The sequence below is a fragment of the Camelus ferus genome, chromosome 10 (assembly GCF_009834535.1).
Source record: "Camelus ferus isolate YT-003-E chromosome 10, BCGSAC_Cfer_1.0, whole genome shotgun sequence".
In the NCBI taxonomy this organism is placed as follows: domain Eukaryota; kingdom Metazoa; phylum Chordata; class Mammalia; order Artiodactyla; family Camelidae; genus Camelus; species Camelus ferus.
Window position 1 is genome coordinate 20,955,626 of NC_045705.1, and position 11,930 is coordinate 20,967,555.

Here is an 11,930-nt window from a genome sequence, read left to right on the forward strand (position 1 = left end):
ATTTCAGTCCAGAGCATCCGTCCCATAACAGCAGCGTATCTGCAGCCCTTGCTGGAATGTATGTGCCATGATAATCATTAACATTCGAGTGGTTAATATTGGCCAAGTATTAATTCATTTAATTGTCAAAATAATCCCTTAAGGTGGGTGCTATTTCACCCCCATTTTACAGCAGAGGAAACCGAGGCACAGAGAAATAAAGTAATTTGCAGAGCTGGGTTTCGAACCCAAGTGGTGTGGCTCCATCTTGTGCTCCCAGCCTGTATGGTACACCCCGTCTCGGTGCTGGGGGCTGGGAAATCCTTTTCCCTGATACATCCTCTGCAGCTGAGCACAGGCCTAATACACAGAAAAATGTAATAAATATTTGCCAGATGAGCCTTCCATTAATAGAAGACTGTTTTTATTTGTCCAACAAATACTAAGAGCCTTCTACGTGCCCGCCACCATTCTGGGCACAGCACACAGCTGCCTGCCTCAGCAGCCCCTGGTTCTACGTTGAACTTGGTGAAGGGACCCCTCCTCCCACACTCCCACTGGACGGCAATCCTGCCTCCAGATGAGGAGATGGGAAGGTCGTTGCCCCAAAGGTAACTCCTTTTATGTTTAGACAGCTCTGGGATTCTTTTTTGTTGACGAAACTGGCCTCCTGAGCCTCCTATCTGAAGAGGCACAATCTTGTTCTACGATCCCACCCACATGACAGCCTTTCACGTGTGTGAAGATGGTTCTCACATCTCCCCCAGGTCCTCTTTCTTCTCATCTAGACTAAGCTCCCTGAGCGCCTTCCTGGGTTCAGGCTCTGATATCATTTCTGCAGGAGATGCCTTTCATTCATTCACTCATTCATTCATTTAAACTTTACTAACGTTCTGCGCACTAGGTAATTTGCTAGGCCCGAGGGATGCAGAGATGAAGGCATACTTCCTCCCTTCAAGAAACGCAGGGTCCCCTGGAGGAGGAAGGCATTTAAAGAAACAATTTCAACATGTCCTAGGCAGCAAGTGCTGTCACAGGCATACGGTCGGACACGAGGACCACTCAGTCCTATGACTGAATTTTAAATTGGCCGCTCTGAGCGTTCAGTTCGGCCATGTTCATCTTGCATAATGACCACCAGAACTAAAAAGAGTAGAATGATTCTAAAATGAATACTTCCACCACTCTGATCTAAATGTTACAGTTCTAAGAATGCATTCCAGAACTGTGATTAATTTATTTAGCAGATGGCTAACTAAAAAACAACAACAACAAAACCAAAAAACTGTTATTAATTTCATGAAGTGCTGTACAAATAAAATGAAAAAAACAGATGATAGATAGATTTATAGATGATAGATAGATAGGTAGATAAGCATTTTACAGTTATTCATCCTTGGTGAATATCTTGTTGTTTCAGTCTAGCAAAGCGCTGAGACACAGCACCAGGACTAGGAACCAGGGTTGAATCTCCAGTTCTGCTCCTTCTAGCCGGAGGACCTACCACCTCGGTCTGTTCAGGAGATAAAAAGGAATGATGAACGCAGTTATCTGGCATATTGCCAGCCCCATAGTTGGTCCTCAATAAATGCTAGCAATATTTATTCTTGACTCACTGGTTCACCATTTTTTTAAACCTTGTGTCCCACACCCAATGTATGAGGCTTCCCCTCAATTTCATGCCAACTGCAAACCTGACAGTGTGTCTTCTGGTTTTCAGTAATCCCTCCACTCTCAACTCTATTCCTCATGTGCACCTGCTTCCCCTCAATTTCAAGTTTTTCTTGGCCCCAGCTTCAGGCTTTCAAAGGTTGACAAACCAGCATCGCCATCTGGAGGACTGCATGAGAATCTGGGTAAGAAAACAATTTCAGGGCACCAGATACACTAACTCAGCTGTTTTGTGCTGGCGCTAACGAGGCCAAGTTCACAGGTTCATCCCCAAAGGGGCCAATTAGCTTTACACTGAGAGACACTTCGGAGCCCAGCCCCAGCCTCTAACCTTGGCCCCCAGTTCACACATGTGTGGCTGTTGGTTAGAAAGTGGAGATTCATCAATCCAATCCCATTTTGTATATTTCTTAAAAACCCAATTGTAAGGCAGTGTGGAAACAATGAAGATGTTCAAGACCCGATCCCTATACTTAAGGAATCTTGAGCCTGCTGCCATGTTTCCCCCATGATTCTTGAGACATTAATAGGAGTTATGAGGATAAATGCCTTTGCAGCCCTAAATTAGTTTGGGAAACACTGATCTAATCAAAGCCAAGCAGGTTCTTTATGGAAGGGCTTCTCGGAGCCTTTAACATGTTAAAATGTGCTGTTAATTCTCCAAAAAGGAAATATAAGTTGCAGTGTCTCCCAGAATTGGACGGCCATGAGGCATCCCCCTTCTTTTTATAAAAAGAATAGTGATGAATCTGCCATCCCAAGGTATGACTGCTTCCACTGGAACATCTATTTTAAGAAGCAACTCATCCATGGGGAAAAGTTCACAGTCTATTTCTAGGTTAAAAAAAAAAGCAGACTATAGAACAGTATCCCATTTTTGAAAAGAAAGAACAAAGACGTACATACAGTAGGGAGGGAAAAAAAGCCAAAAAGACATAAACCGAAATGTTAACACTGGTGATCTTTTCGTTGGAGGGGTTGTTGCTTTTCTGTGTTCTTTATATGTTTTGCAAGTTTTTTTGCACGGAATATACATGCACATTTTAAAATAAAAACCACAAATCACATGTTTTAGGATAATAAACCATCTTCATAAGACTATTACTGTAGGACACTAGTAAAAGCCAACATTTACTGAAGGCAAAGTGTCTGGCTCATGAATTATCTAGACTATCTCATTTAAACTTCATATATAAAGCATATGAGATGAGGTAACATTTCCCCCAATTTTATTTGTTTGTTTGTTTATAGTATTTAATCAATATTTTTTATTTTATCTTTTCATTGAGGTACAGCTGATTTATAATGTTGTGTTAGTTTCAGGTGTACAGCAAAGTGATTCAGTCATACATATATATATTCTTTGAATATTCTTTTCCATTATGGTTCATCACAGTTTACTGAATATAGTTCCCTGTGCTATACAGTAGGACTTTGTTGTTTTTCAGTTTTATATGTAGTAGTTTGTATCTGCTAATTCCAAACTCATAATTTCTCTCTCCCCTACCCCCTTGACCCAATTTAAAGATGGAAAATGAAAGAAAGAGAAATAAACCCTATGGAACCAGAATTTGAACCCATTACATCCCTCATTTGCTGTCTATCCTGCTTCCTCCAAGACACACACACACACACACACCATAAAAGAGAGCTGAGGACGCTGCTTCCCTGGAGAGAGACTATTAAAGGACAACGATGAGACAGCTTTGCTTCATGGCTCCTAGCAGCCATTTATTAAATGCTCACTGGTGCCAAGAATTATTCTAAGTACTTTGACATATATAAATATGTAAACCGAACAAAAACTGGGCTCTCTTAGCCCTTTCAGACCTGCCTTCTACAGGATTGTTTGGCCATCTGTCTCTTTTCTCTCTCTCTCTCACTGGCCACTAGAAACCCCCCCAAAAAACTATTTATTAAACCCCCCAGATCTCTTATTGGGTAGAGCAACTCAGCCCACTCCAGCTTCCATAGCTGTTTTCAGCTCCAGTTTTATGGTGGATTCTCCCAACACCATTAACGTGCTCTGTTAAACAGTAGACTGTCTACCCAATCATGTGCTAGTTCTCTCTCTCTCTCCCTCTCTCTCTCTTTCCCTTTCTGGGGAAAAGCACAAAAGAAAGATGTACTTCCTCACTGATATGAAGCATGCCTACCTCCCTTAAAAAGCAGAACTGTTTATGGTCCGTTTGGGTTTAAAATACTATTTTTTATTTTCCATTACATATATATGTTATTAAAGTAAGTCCTTTTATTAATTCCATTTTACAGATGAGGAAACTTAGTCCCGGGAATTTGCTGAGGCACTGAAGCAGGTACGTGGCTGCACTGCTATTTGAACCATGCCTGTCCAACTCCACATGTCACCACGATGTAGGGAACAGGACACTCAGAGCTGCAAGACGCAGACACTCCTCTCAAGACAGGACTCTTACACCATGTCAGGCTGACTCTGTTTCTTCAATGGAAGTGAGAGCAGCCTGGTTAGAAGAGCCATGACTGAAGAAAGCACACAATTCTTCACCTTCAGGTCAAGAAACCTGGTCCTGCAAACCAGTTAGAAATGATTTCTTTAACAGCTTACCCCGCTGACAGTGGTAGCCCTCCGATAGAAGATCCCTCCTTTCTTTGCCCCAACCGCAACTCTCGTTTCCTCTCTAGGAGCCAGGCAACCATCCCCATTCAAAAATGACTCCATTATGTTTAATCTTTTTTTAATTACGGGAGATAGTTTCCTTTGTCCTCCTTGGATCTGGGGCGGGGAGATGGTTTCTAGACCCTCTTCTTCACCAGGTGGCATCTTTTACCCCAGCCAGAGATCCCAGGCTCCTGAAAAGTTCAACAAACCAGTTTTTTGTCCTTCCGCTGCCTTCCAGCTGAGCTTGCAGCTGAATTTTCCCACCAACTGGGCCTTAAAGGGCAAGCCAGACTCAGGGCAGAAGGCATCACAAGGCAATTTTGGACCAATATAGGTTCTTCATTCCATCTGCGAAATGCCGCTAGCACCTTTGACCAAACGTTAATACTGCATGACTTTGACATCTTACGATATAGCTGGAGTTTGAGAAATGGGGCTGAGGGTTGATTGGGGTCCAAAAAATAAATCTTTTCTATTGCCACGAAGCAGTTACAGTTGCACAACTAAAATACCAGCCCTTTGGAAAAGCTATCAAACCCACTCGTGCAGTTGGGTCTATCATCATACAAAGCACTTCTTAGATGCCTGGTGTTTGAAGTGCCATGCAAAGTGAGTTAAACAGACACAGTCTATTATGTGGGACGTTTCCAAGGCTGGATCTATGTTTCTGATGCTGGCAGTGAAACGGGCTCAGACAGATGCCAAAGAATGCCTCTCAGAGGCCAGCACAGTGTATTATAATCATAACTAGCATTTACTGGGCCCCTTCTTGCCAGGTTCTTTGCTACATGTCTTACATAATCTTCAGAGCAAACTTTGAAGGGGCTACTGTTACCCTCAATTTACGGATGATGAAACACAGTCTCCTAGATGTGAAGTCACCAGACCAAGATGATACAGCTAGTAAATGATGAAGCAGAACTCAAATCCAAGACCCCCCAACACCATGGTTCACACCTTTAATCACTGCACCACACCTCTGTGATTCATGTAAAGTGGTTTCAGCTGGAAACGAGTTGGCTGGCCCTGGATTCAAATTCTGGCTTTATTACTCAATTGGACCAGGTGTACATCCTCCATGAATTTTAGTCACCTCACCTGCAAAATGTGGGGACACTAACACCTAGCTTGCTAGGAAGTAAATAAAGTAATGCTTTTATAGCCAGCTGTATCTAAAGGCCCGCATGGATCAGTCCCAGAACCAGAATCCTTTTCAAGTGCATAGCAGGAGGAAAAAGACTCCTATGTCAATAATTGTTGTTCTGTTTCATTTATAAATCCTGTAGCCCATGGTGGGCACTCAATGACTTGCAACTATTGTAATTCTTTTCTATACTTTTAAGCTATTATCTTTAAATAACTAATGCAATCCATCCATTTGAAATGCTACTTAAATTAACCTACTCTCCACACATCTTCCTACTTTTTAAAAACTATAAACTTAAGTTTCTCTTCATTTGTACTAAAACAGAATGAGGTGCATAGCAGAAGCCCCCTTTTAGCAGCTGCAATCTATGTTTCTCAAAATTTTAGATTGATCTGCACATATTGGGAAATCTAAATAAACAAATTCTAGGACCAAGACACTCCTGGCAAAGAAATTGAGGTGAGGCTCACCTTCCAGCCTGGTTTAAGTACAAGGGCAACTCTGGGGTTGGAGACGAAAGATAGATATTTGACACAGATTTTTCCACTGGCCCAGCTCATGGGAATATTTGTCTGATTTGACCCAGGAGTTCCTTTAACTTGATCTGAGACTTTTCCTATATAAGACTCTTGTCTTACTATAATTTATCGTTCACAAAGCAGCCAGAACGGTCTTTCTAAAGTGTAAATTAGATCATGCCAACTCCCCTTCCCTTTTAAAACTTCAAATAGCTTCCCATTGCATTGATAAAATCCAATGATGGCTTACAAGATGCTACGTGATATTGCCCCTGCCTCCCTCCCTAAACTCATTTCCTTCCCCCTCTCCCTTCACTCACTACACTCCAGCTCCAAAGGCCCTCTTCTGTCATCCCTGCCTCAGGGGTCTGGCACCCGCTGTTCCTCCTGCCTAGAACACCACCTTAGTTACAACAGCTCCCCCAGCCCCAGGAACTCTCCATTACACTAGCCTGTGCCCTCTTTCTTCAGAGCACTTAACAGTGTGAGACATTGGCTTAATGGAATATAAGCTCCCAGGATCAGGCATAGGACTAGGTGTTCGCTGTCCTCTGCACTCACCCGCCCTGGTTTCCAATCCCTGCTCTACACCCCGGATATCAGTGCAGCTTCTGCCTGCTTTGGCGTGGCCCCCATTTGGATTTCATTGTCTGGCTTTCTGACCTCAGCTCATAGGACTCTTTTGACTCCATTTCACCCTTGATGGAATAGATTCCTTGGATTTCAACATCACTCAGCTTTTCTTGAGAAATACTTCCTCTGCCATCCGGCGCCCCAAGCCCGTCTCCCAGTGAAGCCCGTTTCCTACCCCATATGGGAGCAGCAGTCTACACACACTCTCGGGACTGCAGGAAGGATAACCTGAAGAGCCCCACTTTGGCCACTGGACCTTGAAGCAGCTAAAGCAAAACCGAAAACACAGCCCAGTCCAAGGGAGGTAAGATCCCTTCTTAGTGATTTTCTCCATGCCAGGCAGCCAGAACCACTGAGCTATCCAGGAAATTGGACTGTTGGGATGTGACTGAAGCATCCCTGATCAGAGAAATCGTCAGCCCTGGAACAGTGCTTCCATCTCATCCTGCTGGTGGCCAGCTGACAGAGTCTATCACACTCGTGTGGTATCACACAACAATTCCCTGCTACATGCAGAAAGCAACAAGGATAAAACAACAAGGCCCTACTTTATAGCACAGGGAACTATATTCAATAGCTTGTAATAACCTGTAGTGGAAAAGTATGACTGAATCACTATGCTGTACATCAGAAACTAACACAACAATGTAAATCAACTGCACTTCAATAAAAGAGAGAGAGAGAGAGAAAGCAATAATGATGAAAACCACAACTCCTACTAACATTTACTGGACTTCATAATCAGCACTAGGTGTCAGGTACTTCATGTTCTTGATCCCACTTAATTTTCACAATAAAATTAAGGCAGGTGATGATCCCCATTTAACAGATGAGCAAACCAAGGCTCAGAGACAGATAAAATAATTTGCTCAAGGTCATATAACAAATGAGTGGAAGAGCCTGAATTTCTGACTTCAAAGCTCATGCTCCCAATCCTCACCCTCTAAGTATTCACTTAAGTGTCTTCACACCTACACACACACACCCCGACACCGAATTATATACTCCTCCAGAGCTAGGATTTAGTTCTTGTTCATCATTCCGTAGCACAGGGACTGATCCTCAGTGGATGGTCAGCACATTTTTGTAAATGCATTCCTAGTGCTATTGAATTAGTGTTATAATTTAAATACACTGTAATTAATAGGTTAATATAAATATTCATTGCCATAACACACCACTGTTGGCTTTCCTGTTCTCTGCTATTGGCCATTTGGACTGTTTCCAATTTTTAGTTTTAATGTGCAGTCCAGTAATTTGCTTTACTGGAACATGGAATAGGAGTGAGAAGCAGAAGATGAATTAAATAAAGGAAAAATAACATTCTGTACCTTTCATTAGACCATTCAGTGTGAACCCAGTTTAAGTAATATACTAATTACATAAAATAGAGAAACAATTCTGAGATTATGGTAATATAAAGTTACCAAACTTCTCTAGCAAACAAATACCACAATTTTCACTAGAAAAACACTTGCATTTAATATAGTATGAAATACACAGTACCCTCTTACCTAGGCAAGATCTAAAAATTCTTTCAAATTGAGTATCAGTCTATAGGCAGAAATGTCAAAATCCTATAATTTAGAGGGAAAAAATGTGGCTATCTTTGAGGAAACTGAATTTAGTTAATAATGTGTCAGAAGTTTTAAATATATATATATATAAGTTTATTCTATATAGAGGTGGGGGGGCACTTTCCTATAGTTTCCAGTTCAGATTTTAAAATTTGGTTTCCTGAGTGCTTTTGTTGAACGACTCTCAGGTGCCCTCTAGTGGGTGAGCTGAAGAATTGATGCTAAGAGGTGCCATTTGCCATTTGTTAGGTATCTTATGCCTAAAAGTAATCACAATTCACACTTCTAGGTTTACATGAAGAATACAGGATTAATGATTACTTTTAAAGAAATATTTTATATATTTATAGTCATTCCTAATGACAGAGTTTACTTTTAGATTTACTAATATTAATAGATTTTTGGCCTCAGTTGCCTTTTTTTTCAATTGAAATATAATCAGTTTACAATGTGCTGATTTCTGACGTACAGCATGATGTTCCAGTCATACATATACATACATATATTTGTTTTCATATTCTTTTTCATCATAGATTACTGCAAGATATTGAATATAGTTCCCTGTGCTACACAGTAGAAATTTATCTATTTTGTATATAATAGCTAATATTTGCAAATCTCGAACTCCGAATTTACCCCTTCCCACCCTCTTTGTCCCCAGTGACTATACATTTATTATGTCTCCGAGTCTGTTTCTGCTTTGTAGATAAGTTCATTAGTATCTTTTTTTTTCTTTTTTTAGATTCCACATATGAGTGATATGATATGGTATTTTTCTTTCTCTTTCTGGCTTATTGCACTTAAAATGATGATCTCCAGGTCCATCCATGTTGATACAAATGGCATTATTTTATTCTTTTTTATGGCAGATTAGTATTCAGTTTACTTTAAATGATGGCTACTGGAAATTAATTTTTCCCACTCTCTTTTGAAGGATGAATAAAAAATTAATATGACTTTAACCATCATAAATAGATAATTAAATATATTTTTCAAAGGACCCATAGGTAGCTTAAAGAGAATTGTTAATTTTCTCCCAAATGCAAAGAATTTACAAAGGAACAATATAACCCAGCCATAATTTGTGCTTTAAGGAGACCTCAAAATGACATAAGCAGAGAGATCAACATTTTCCAAAACGTGCTCTGTAAGATACTAGTTCCCTGATATATTGATGTGGGGGAAAGGGGGCCCTGCTAGCTGAAAAGCATTTCAGAAGATGAACTCACTCCCCTTGTTTTGTTTCCACACTCAGCTCATAAATTTCTTTAATTTGCTTTTCTGTGCTACTTGCTCATGGGCAGAGAATGTAGTGGGCAACGTGACAAGCTTTTCAGTTGGTTCTACAGCTCAGATTATCACTGAATTCAAACGTCGACATTCATATTTATATATAAATACGTATGTATGTGTTCCTGCATATATATAGAGTTAGTTTGCTAGCTATTTAGTGAATATGGTCATAACAAACATACCAAACTCTTCACAATGTTTTTGTTTGGGGTGGGGGGGGGGGGGGTAGCAGGGGATTTCACTTTCAAAGCTGTACCTTCACTAATATTTGAAATTTTTATAATAGGCATGTTTAACATTTATAATCAGATATATATAAACACATACATATGTATGTATACATACATTAATAATTATAGTTGTAGAATTTGGGAGAGAAAAAACATTACCCAAGCAGTGTCCCCAAAAGCACCTCTCGAGCACCCACATGCCCAGATTAATCCAGTCTCTCCTAAGGACAGCCCACCCACCTATCTACCCTGTTGTCTCCAAAAATCCCCCGCATTTGCGTTTATCCAAAAGACAGCACATGGCCAGATGCTCCTGTCAGGTTCCTAGAGGTGAAGCTTAGAGCGCCCCCTTGAGGCTTGCGGACTCCACAGTGCTACCCAGGTCCGATTGTTTCAGAAGATGCAACCCCCAAAGGTGACTTGGTGTCAGAGCCGAAACCTGGACAGTTACTTGGGACCGTCTTGTCACTGTTGGTGATATCCCTCCGGGCAACCTTCAAGCTCTTTGTAGAAATAGTTTCTCTCACTGAAAAATATAAAGGTCATTCTCGTCAGACTTTAAACTTCTATTTGCTCTCTCTCTAAACTTCCCCCTCCCCCTTTCTCTACTAGCACATGCGTGCACACACACACACCCTACCAGTGTCCAGTACTGTAAGTACACCCCCTAAATTATAGTTACACTCTCAGGATGCTGACAAAACCAGGTCTGTGCATCAGTAGAATGAAGACCAGAACCCAGGTCAAGATGAACTCATTAGAATAAATACCATCCCATGTTTGGGAGGTGGGCATTTAAATTCCCCATGTGACACCCTCTCTGCCTCATCGTCTGCCTTTTTCAGAGGGAAACAGTGACCAATCTCCATGTAATAATAAGTTAACATTTACTGAACACTTAACATACACCAGGAAATGTTATCTGTTCTTATTTTTATGTATTATCTCATGTCAACCTCACAACGACCCTCCCAAGTAGGTACTGTTCTCCCCCGTTTTATACAAGAGACGACTGAGGTTCAGAGAGTTTAAATAATTGGTCCAGAGCGATACTGCATGAATGCTCAGGCTCCTGCAAGCAGGGAACATGAACTTGTATGGGGTGACTCTATTGAAAACATTTAATTAAGAGCTTTGCAGTCCCCCCATAGGATGAGATAACCCCGGGCGATGCGTGTACTTCCTGGAATGGGCAGTGCTGCAGGCTGTCGAGCTACAGGCACCCAAGGTGCATCATCCAGACGCCTCAATTTTCCTTCCAGGTTTTTTGGGGAAGATATCATTTTAAGGTAAGACCAATGGATACATTAAAGAGTATAATGCAAAATGTTTGTATGTTTAAGATAAAATGCAAAAAGTAAAGTCAAACTAAAACCATCCCTCTGGGGAAGGGCTGCATCACTGAATTCTCCAGGGGGACACTTCTCAAGCTTCAGAGTGCATGCCTACCACCTGTGGGCAGGGCGGCACAGGTGTCAGCCTTGCATAGTGCCACCTACACTTGGCTTAATGCTCTGCTGCCAACGTCTTGAAATTCTTACTGATTTTTAAACTAAGGCTTCACATTTTCATTCTGCCCTGGACCTTGCAAGTTATCCAGCTGGTCTTGCCTGAGGATTTTATTAAAATGTAGATCCTGGTTCAGTGTGTTTGGGGTTCTGCAGGTCTAACAAACTCCCAGGTGATGCTTGCTGCTGGTCCAAGACCACACTTGGAGTGACAAGACCCAGCCTTCCACTGTCTTCCAAGGTTTGTAATTCTTCCTCTTCTTATAAGGACAGCAGTCATATCAAATTAGGACCCACCCATAGGACCTCATTTTGCCTTACTCGCCTCTTTAAAGGCCCTGCCTCCAAATATAGTCGTATTCTGAGGTACTAGGAGTTAGGACTTCAACATCTGAATTTGGGGTTGGGGGGCAGAATTCAGATCATAACAGATACAGAGGACAGAAACCAAACAGAAATAGCGTGTGTCAGTGGGTCCATATGCAGCTCATTCTTGATTTCAGCATCACTGCAGTGCATCCTTTATTCTCAGGTGAATATTATCCATTGAGAATGGGGCGTTCCTCCATGGCAGGCAGGCAGTGTGTGCCAGGGGTTTTGAATCTCTGCTCTGTTACTGACCCCTGAGAACTCGGGCTGGTTGCTTCACATCGCTGGGCCTTAATGTTCATTCCCGTAAAATGAGGATAATCCCCTGCCTGGTGGGATTATCGTGAAGATTAAACGAGGTAACCTC